Raw genomic sequence first — 10,493 nt, 5'->3', positions numbered from 1 at the left:
CTCTCTCTCTCTCTCTCTCTCTCCATGGCTTTCTTGTTCTCTCAATCAATGCTTCTCTAGCTCTTGATCCCTTGCTCTCTTGCTCTCTCACTCTCCAGCTCTCTCATTTGCTCACTCTCTTGCTCTCTCTCTCTCTCCTTCACATGGCTGACAAAAGTCCTACCCTTTTCTCTCTTCTGCCCAGATATTGGGTGGATGGAATTTATAGACAAGTCAAAAAATAAAAGATAAGAATTATTTACACAAACTTGAGACAGAAGATTCTTGGCATAAATATTACAATGCAGTGTCTAGATTGAAACAAGATATGAAGGCAGAGAAAGCAACATTTAAATAACACAAGGATAACCTTTACACAATGCCCAAAACCATTATGCTTACAATATATACTAAAATATATACTAACAGAGAACATCAAGATTCTCCGGGGTTTAAAACAGCATGTTGTACACAACACAACAGAATCGTTCAGAATTAATTGCTTGCCATAAAACTTCACTGTGTTTTTCTTATTTCTTCTCTGCTTCCATTTAATACCTAGCAATCATTTATATTTGTATGGTCCCTGAGAGTGTACCCACTCTGCACAATAGTGACACTGGATTCACTTGGTATCCAAACTATGGAGGTCAGGTTTTTCACTTAACAATGTGTGCTTAAGACTCCTCCATATTTTTTCAAGTCTCAATACTTAACTTCTTCCAATTCTCTTATATGGAATCTACTACAGTTTATTTTTGTACCATCTGTAATAATAATAATTATTATTTTACTTATTAAATTTACATCCTGCTCACTGCTCCCTTCCTGTTAGCCCATCCCACAATACTTCCTCCATCCCCACTGCTTCCCCTTCTCTTTTCAGTGGGTGAGGGCTCCCCTGGGTATCTCCCTACTCTGACACTTCACGTCACTGTGAGGCTAGACAATTTCTCTCCTACTGAGACCAGACAAGGCAGTCCAGCTAGAACATAGCCCACATACAGGCAACCGCTTTTGGGATAGCCCCTGCTCTAGTTGTTCAGGATTCAAGTGAAGACAAAGCTGCATATCTGCTGCATATATTCAGAGAGGCCTAAGTCCCACCTGTGTATGTTCTTTGATTGATGGTTCATTCTCTGTGAGACACAAAGGTCCATGTTAGCTAAGTATGTTCTTCTCCTATGGAATTCCAGTCACCTTAGGGGTTGTAATTCTTTATCCTATTTTTCCGTAAGAGTCCCCAAGCTCTATGCACTGTTTGGCTATGGGTATCTGCATCTGTCTGAGTGAAGTCTCTCAGAGGACAGTCATGCTAGACTCTTGTCTGTAAGCATAATACAATATTATTAATAGTGTTAGGGGGTTGGTGCTTGTCCATGGAATGGGTCTCCTGTAGGGCTGGTTAATCGTTGGCAATTCCCAGTCTTTGCTCCATCCCCAATCCCTGCATTTCTTGTAGACAGGATAAGGTTTCAGTTACACATTTTGTGGGTGTCCACCTACCTATTGAAGAGTACCTTGGTCAGTTATTAGTGTTTGGAAAGATGAGTAAGGCTGCTATACCCACATGCAAGTTGTCTCTTGCACACTTCTTTTAAAACCAGTCAATAGAAAGTATCTAGAAGCAGGTTGACTATGAAAGGAGATGATTTGCTTTAATCTTTTGTTGTTGTTGTTTTTCTGGTTTAGTTTTGAATTTTGGAGAAGGAGAGAATAAGTTGGGTGGGTAGGAAGTTATGGAGGATCTGGGACAAACTACAGGAGTGGACAATATGAACAAAATGTGTTGTCTGAAGAAAAAATTTTCAATTAAATAAAAAGAGCTACTATATTCTCTCCCAAAATGTCTCTCATTTTAAATTCTGAAAAATTTCCCATTCTTTCAGATCTTTTTCAATATTGGGAAATTTGGTACAGAATGATCTTTTCAAGTTTAGTTGTCCCAATACATGTAATATATTGAATGGATTTATTTTGTAATTTCTTCTCTCTCTCTCTCTCTCTCTCTCTCTCTCTCTCTCTCTCTCTCTCTCATTCTCTCTCTTCTCTTCTGCACATTCTTATATCTCAAGGCCACTTTTTCCTCTTCCCTATCAAGGTCTCAAACTCTGGAAACCTAAACCCCACCTCTGTCTATTCTTCCCAGCTATTGGCTCCTGGCATCTTTATTTACCAATCAGCATTAACTGACGGGCAGGGTCCCAAACACTATGTGCAGACTCCAGATCTCAGAGACCAGCACTTAGCATTACAATAAACAGTAAAAGACAAAACCTCTACCTAGGACATATTAAAAATATAAAGGTTATGTTTGTCTTTTATTTGGGAACATAAATCATCTAAGGTGAGAAGTAACCCCATGATGGGATCATTTTTAATGTTTTTTACAATTTTATTTCCAGCCAAGATGACCAAGCATGAATCTTCATTTATATTCTTGATAACACAATATTATACTGAGTGATTTCAACTTAAAAACAGGGCATTTTTATCTCATATTAACTGAAATTTAATTCTTAACTTACTTAAATGATTATGCAACAAAGTAAGAAAATTTAATTCATAACAAGAGAAAATTGATGAAGCTGAAATATGTCCATATCATTTTGAGCAGACAAGAAGCACAAAAAACAATAATGCTGTACACAGAAGACATAACATTTAAGTAAAAACAGAAGTTCCAAATAAGTCATACCTCTATATGAACTATTGGTTAGAGAGGGCCCAGAGGCCTCCAAATAATACAGTATATTACTATTTTTCTTGGTTGTCTTCGAGATGTAGACACCCATTGTTAAATACATGATACACTTTGGACACATGGCACAGAAATCAAGTTGGAAATGAGCTGGAGGCTCCCTCTTGTTGACTATCATTCATAGTGCCAGGAAATAATACATGGATTTTTGGAAGGGAAGACTTATCAAGCATCATTTCCCAATAGATTATATGAGCTATAATACTGACCTTCCAATAAAGAGACAATTATTCCATAACTACTAAGGGCTAATTTTTCTTGGATTACATGTTACCAGTATTAACCAGATTCTTAATTACTGATGAAAATGTATACCTATTTCTGGACTGTAATCCTGTATCATGCTTTGTGTTCAGACATCTGATTGAAGCATATTTTTATTCATTTATTTACTATTGAAAGTACTGTGCAGCACAGATAACCTGCTAATTTAAGATCCTTGTAATCCTTTCTGCGTTGTGCTGTGATTACAAACCTACTTTACCATTTAAGGATTAATAACAATGGTTTTTGTTCACATTTTCTTTCAGTTGTTCCTTCTTTGCTGTTGTTTGCTTGTTTGTTCCTGTTTATGTTTCTTTTCTTCTGAGATAAGGTATCTATCTATACATGAGATAAGGTATCTATCTATACATCATCCACCATGGCCTATAATTCACTGGATTTTAAATTGTGAAATTGTGATGCTCCTGTCTCAGTTTCGTTAATTCTTATATATTATGTATGTGCCTCCATAGATAGTTCTCTCTCTCTTTCTCTCTCTCTCTCTCTCTCTCTCTCTCTCTCTCTCTGTGTGTGTGTGTGTGTGTGTGTGTGTGTGTGTGTATGTATATGTGTATGCTTACCACTCTAGTTGGTGACATGAACCTGGGAGAGCCTATCCTAAAAATTAGTTGGACAAAATTATCATATAAGAGCCAACATTATTCAATTTATACTCTGATGGTTAAGAAGAATCAGATTAATAAGTTGTTCAATCACAAGGACAATTCATGGCAAAACGTGTTTTTTAATTTAGGCATATGAATATAACAGCTGTGTTAAACTCATATGTAACTGCTATAACTGGGAGGAAAATGTAAGCAGATTCCAAGAACAGTTCCATGTTTTTCAAGAAACTGAGATCTAAAGACAATTGTCTTTTTTTCTTGGAGTTTTCTTAAACCATTTAGCATTTCCCTTGCAAAACTTCATTTGTATCTGTCATAAATGTGTGTATGTGTGTGTGCGTGTGTGTGTGCGTGTGTGCGTGTATGTGTTTGTGTGTATTGTTACGATTGTTTATCAATAGACGAGTGAACATAACGTATAGAAAGTGACATAATCTCTTTTAGAAAGAGCTAAAATTGAATAAGTTTTATAGCATAATATATTTACATAAGGCAGAACTTAAAGACATCAAGAGACAGGGACATTTAAAAATGTAAATGATATTCTTTTAATGCATTTTTTTTAGAGTATTGTGAAGTTTATTTACATTAGCCTATATTTAGGTAACCTTGGAGTAAAGCAAAATGCAGCCTAAATTATGGCTATGGAACAAAAAAATGAATTTATAAGCATGCATTATTTTTATCTGGTCTGGTTATAATGGGGATATTATTATTCAGTTCTACATATATCATGATGAGGAATTGGCAATTTTGTTTTGAGTTAAATTTCCAAGAATATGCATAAAACAACCTTGAGAAGATGGAGATAGAACTTCCTCCCAGAAAAAAGAATGTATTTGCTTATTAAATTAAAAAAAAAAGAACATTTCTGAGTGTTGCAAAATTGGGGCACATCAGCATCAGATTCTTACACTGAGAGTTACCTAAGATTGAAGATGAGACACATACAGCACTGTGTACAGTCTATCAGCTTTCTCCACACTAGCTCTATGAAATGGGAAGTAAAGAGATAAGATCTCAATTGACAGTATAAATATTGTCTATTATACCATGAATGATTAAGTTTCTTGAAGCTGACCCAAGTGATTTCTGTAAATACCAATTAACAGTGGCAGGCTCAATTGTGAACTGAAAAGTAGGGTAAACTCTTAAGATTTAAACATAAATTTTCACAACTATAAGCAGATATTTGCAGAGACTCCTTTTGTTATGCAAAATATATCAACTCAAGACTGTTTTACAACAGACAAATGGTATTGTCAATAGAAATAAGGTAGATGTTATTACAAAAGCAGAAAGAAAGGTAAATAAAAGGAAAGAGGTGAGGAGGAGGAGAAAGGAAGAAAGGGAGGAGAGGAGAGAGAAAAGAAAGTTAAGTAGGCTCCATGTCAGGCTTATAATTAGATTTTTAGCTTGATGTTAGAACTCGTATCTCTAAATTACTCTTAGACACCATCAATGAGAATTTGTATATGAGAATGATATTCAGATAGGGTGGTTAATTTTTGGAGGCTGTGTGACACTGTTAATAGATGTAAACATTGTGGATGATTAAATCCTGAAAAGTAACATATCTATCTCTTCACATCCTTATCTGTGCTGAGATTATTTAAACCTCCATTGTACCAGTCAGGGAAATACACAAAATGATTAGTGACCACATTTGTCAGATTTACAATACAATAAAATTTATTCTTTCTTAAATAAACTGTATATATTTACCATAGTTTTTGATGTTCACTTCTAAGCACCTTTTCCTCATGTTGATAAGCATCATTCTTCCCACAGTTTAGAAGTGTTCAAAGGACACAGAAAGTCGAGCTTTATGTAATTACAGTCATAGATGGAACCTGGGTATAATGCTGACTAAAATACAGAACTCTGTCCACATTTGTAACTCACCTTCACTTTCTGGTAAAGTTTCAAACCTTTATAGATATGAGTTTTATACACCTTTGTTTTTTCCTATTAAAATGTTTCTGAGAAAACTTCAAACCTTCTTACAAGAGTCCAATTATCATGATCTATAGTGAATAAAATGGAAGAACGATAGTTGATACTGATAAATTAAACATTGCAGTATTCTATTCAGTATTAAAATAAATTCATGGGGCTGGAGAGATGACTCAGTGGTTAAGAGCACTGACAGCTCTTCCAGACATCATGAGTTGAATTCCCAGCAACCACATGGTGACTCACAACCATCTATAATGGGATCCAATACCCTCTTCATATGTGTCTGAAAATAGTAACAGTGTATTCATACACATAAAATAAATAATTCTTAAAAAATAACAATAATTCTAACTAGAGTAAGAAAATATCTCATAGAGGTTTGGGATTGAATTTTCCTGATGAGGTATAATATGCATTTGTGTACCAGATAGCTTCTTATATGAGTCCTTTTGAGAAATACCTATATAGATCTATGTTCACTTTGCAGAGCTTTTTTTCCGTATGGTTGTTTAAACTTATATAATCTAGATATTAACTCTTTGTGTACAGTGTAATTTGCACATATTTTCCTGCATTCTACAGATCGACGTAAAGGTTTTCTCTTTATTGTGTTTGTTATATCAAAAACAAACAAAGAAACATTCTTGCCAATTCTGGTATTCTATAGATGTTCAAGTTTTCTTCTGGAAATTTTAAAGTTTCACATCTTACATTTAGGGTTTTGGTGCATTTTAAGTTGACTGCTACAAGCAAGACACAGAAAATACATATCTTTTTTCTGCCTCTGGGATATCCAATTTTCCTAGCAATGATTACTGTAAATCAATTTTTGGCCAAGGCTTGTCCTTAGGATTTTTGTTCAAAATCACTTAATTAGAGATCTGTGGGTTTACTTCTAAGGATTCAATAAAGTTTCATTGTTCTGTTTAGAGTTTCCCAAGCAACTGCTGTATATTAAAAAAATAAATCCAAATGCTTAACTCTCTAATATTTACTATTTAAATTAAGTTGAATAAAAGTTTCTAACTGACATTTTTCTCTAGCCCATATTTCCAAACAAAATCTCTTGGAATTCATATAGCTACATAAAAATTACAGTTTAAAAATTTACTACATCCAGCTCGTGTTGTCACCTAAGGTTTTGATCTTGGCCATTCTAATGGTAGGGGGAAATCTCAGGGTTGTTTTGATTGCATTTCTCTGATCACTAAGGACTTTGAACATTTCTTTATTCCTCGAGATTCCTTTATTGTGAATTCTCCGTTAAGTTCTGTATTCCATTTTTGATTGGGTTATTTGGATTCTTGGTACTTAGCTTCTTGAGTTCTTTATATATTTTGGATATTAGCCCTCAATCTGATGTGGGCTTAATGAAGATTTTTTTCCCAATCTGTAGGTTGCCAATTTGTCTTATTGACGATGCCTTTGCCTTACAGAATTTTCCAGTTTCATAAGGTCCCATTTATCAATTCTTGATCTTAGAGCATGACCCATTGGAGTCTGTTTAGGAAATTCCCCCCTGGGCCAATGAGTTCAAGGTCTTTCCCACTTTCTCATCTGTTAGATTCAGTGTATCTAGTTATATGTTGAGATCCTCGATCTACTTGGACTTGAGCTTTGTGCAAGGTGACAAATATGGGTCTATTTTCATTTTTCTACATACAGCCAGCCAGTTAGACCAGCACCATTTATTGATGATGTTTTCTTTTTTCCATTGTCTATTTTTTTTTCAAAGATCAAGTGTCCGTTAGGGTGTGGTTTTATTTCTGGGTCTTGAATTCTATTCCATTGATCAAAGTGTCTGTCTCTGTACCAATACCATGTAGTTTTTATCACTATTGCTCTGAAGCAAAGCTTGAGGTCAGAGATGGTGATTCTTTAATTGTTAAGAATTATTTTCACTATTCTGGGCTTTTTGTCTTTCCAAATGAGTTTGAGAATTGTTCTTTGCATGTCTTTGAAGAATTGTATTAGGATTTTGATGGAGATTGCATTGAATCTGTAGATTGCCTTTGGTAGAATGGCCATTTTTATTATATTAATTCTGCCAATCCATGAGCATGGGAGATCTCTCCATTTTCTGAGATCTTTGATTTCTTTCCTGAGAGACTTGAAGTTATTGTCATACAGGTCTTTCACTAGTTTGGTTAGAGTTACCCCAAGATATTTTCTATTATTTGTGGCTATTATGAAGAGAGTTGCTTCCTTAATTTCTTTCTTAGCCTGTTTATCATTTGTATAAAGGAAGGCTACTGATTTATTTGAGTTAATTTTATATCTGGCCATTTTGCTGAAGTTGTCAGCTGGAGAAGTTCTCATAGGATTTTTGGGTTCGCTTATGAATAGTATCATAATCATATGCAAAGAGTGATGCCTTTTTTTCTTCTTTGCCAACTTGTGTCCCCTTGATGTCCTTTTGTTGTTTTATTGTTCTAGCTACCACTTCAAGTACTCTATTGAATAGATATGGGGATGGTGGACATCCTTGTCTTGTCCCCGATTTTAGTGAGATTGCCTCAAGTATTTCTCCATTTAATTTGATATTGGTTGTTGGTTTGCAGTAAATTTCTCTTATTGTGTTTAGGTATGTACCTTGAATTCTTGATTTCTCCAATACTTTTAACATGAAGGGGTGTGGTATTTTGTCAAATGCTTTTTCTGTATCTAAGGAGATGATCATGTGATTTTTTTCTTTGAGTTTTTTTTATATAGTGGCCTACATTATGGATTTTTGTATATTGAACCAACCTTGTATCCCTGTGATGAAGCTTACTTGATCTTGGTGAATGATGGTTTTGATGTGTTCTTGGATTTGCTTTCCAAGAATTTTATTGAGTATTTTTGCATTGATATTTATAAGTGAGATTGTTCTGAAGTTCTCTTTTTGGTTGGGTCTTCATGTGGTTTAGGTATCAGAGTAAGTGGAGAAAGAGGAGCACTCCTCCATTTTTGGTGGGATTGCAAACTGGTATAAGTACTGGAAATCAATTTGGATGTTGCTCAGAAAATTAGAAAGAGATCTACTTGAAGATTCAACAATACCACTCTTGACAATATACCCAAAAGATGCTCCATCATGCCACAGGGTCACGTGTTCCACTATGTTCATAGTGGCTTTATTTGTGATAGCCAGAAGCTGGAAAAAAAAAAACCCTGATGTCCCACGACAAAAGAATGGATAGAGACAATGTGGTTCATTTACACAATGGAATACTGCTCAACTATCAAGAATGAAGAGATCCTGAGTTTTGTAGGAAAATAAATAGAACTAGAAAATATCATCCTGAGTGAGGTAACTCAGACCCAAAAGGACGTGCATGATACATACTCACTAATAAGTGGATATTAGCCAAAAAAAAAAAAAATGCAAAATACCAAAGATACAGTCCACAGAACTCAAAAAGGTCAACAAGCTGAAAGGCCCAAGTGAGGACTCCTCAGACACACCTGGGAGGGAGAAGAAAGCAATCACAAGGGAGAAGGGAAGGAGAGACATGGGAGGGAAAGTGGACTTGGGGGTGGATAGTCCAGGGAGAGGGGAATCTGATTTGGTATTGGGTGAGGACAAAGGAATGAAACCCTGAGGGCTGTCAGAAAGAATGGAAACAGGAAACCTCGGGAGGTAGGAGGTTGGGGGGGAAACCCTCCAAAATACACCAGAGACCTAGGAGGTGAAAGACTCAGAGCTCAAATGGAGGGGCCTTAGATGAAATGCAGAATAGAAGGGAGAGGGAACTCATAAAGCCTACCTCCAACAGGATGACAGCGCATCAAATGAGGGAAGGTGCTGCCATCCCATAGTCAAAACCCTGACCCATAATTGTTCCTGTCTAAAAGAACTACAGGGATGGAAATGGAGAGGAGTCTGAGGAAAAGAAGATCCAGTGACAGGCCCAAAGTGGGATCTAGCTCAATGGGAGGTCCCAAGGTCTGACAGTATTACTGAGGCTATGGAGCACTCACAAAAGGGACCTATCCTATTATGACTGCACTCTGGAAGACCCAATAAGCAGCTGAAAGAGTCAGATGCAGATATTTGTACCCAACCATTGGACAGAACCTGCCCACCCCTGTGGTTGAGTTAGGGAAAGCTGAGGAGAAGGGTGACTCTGTAGGAAGACCAGCAGTCTTAATTAATCTGGACACCTGAGACCTCTCAAACACTGGACCACCAAACAGGAAGGATACACCAGCTGATATGAGGCCCCCAACACATATACAGCAGAGGACTGCTGGGTCTGTGTTCAATTGGAGAAGATGCACCAGGGAGTTTAGAGGTCAGGTGGGGTGAGGATAGGGATTCTGGGCATCCTCATGGAGAAGGGGCATGGGGAGGAGGTATGGTATGAGGAATACTTGGAGGGTGGATGGGGGAAGGAAGTAGAATAAAACCTGGGGTATAAATAAATTAATAATAATAAAAATACTAAAAATAAATACATTTTGATAAATTATGAGATCATTTTTGTGTAGAAAATGAAATATTTTTATTACACATCATGGATTTCTAATTCAAAAACAATAAAAGGTATTCTCTATGATCATAGCACTGATTTTCTCAAAAAAAAAAAAAGAAAGAAAAGAAAAAGAAAGCACTAAAGGCATTTCTACAGACCTCTGTAAATAACCCCACAGTACTCATTGTTTCACAAGGCCAGGCTTGGACCATATCATTCCTTTGGTTCTAGGTTAAATAGACTGTATTATTGTTTTCCTAGGAGAAGTCACAACTTTCACTGTGAAGCATCGGCATTTATCCCACTCATGGTTGTGAAGAACACCAATGATGTGTCCTCTGCCCAGCAGACACAGAAAAAAGTGTGATAGAATGTAAGTTTCTATTTATTTTTCTTATACATAATCATTTCCTGTCACAATAAATAAGAAGTTGCAGATTCTCGAGG

This window comes from Mastomys coucha, unplaced genomic scaffold, assembly GCF_008632895.1.
Source record: "Mastomys coucha isolate ucsf_1 unplaced genomic scaffold, UCSF_Mcou_1 pScaffold23, whole genome shotgun sequence".
In the NCBI taxonomy this organism is placed as follows: domain Eukaryota; kingdom Metazoa; phylum Chordata; class Mammalia; order Rodentia; family Muridae; genus Mastomys; species Mastomys coucha.
The sequence above is the reverse complement of the archived record's forward strand: the minus strand, read 5'-3'. Positions refer to the sequence as shown.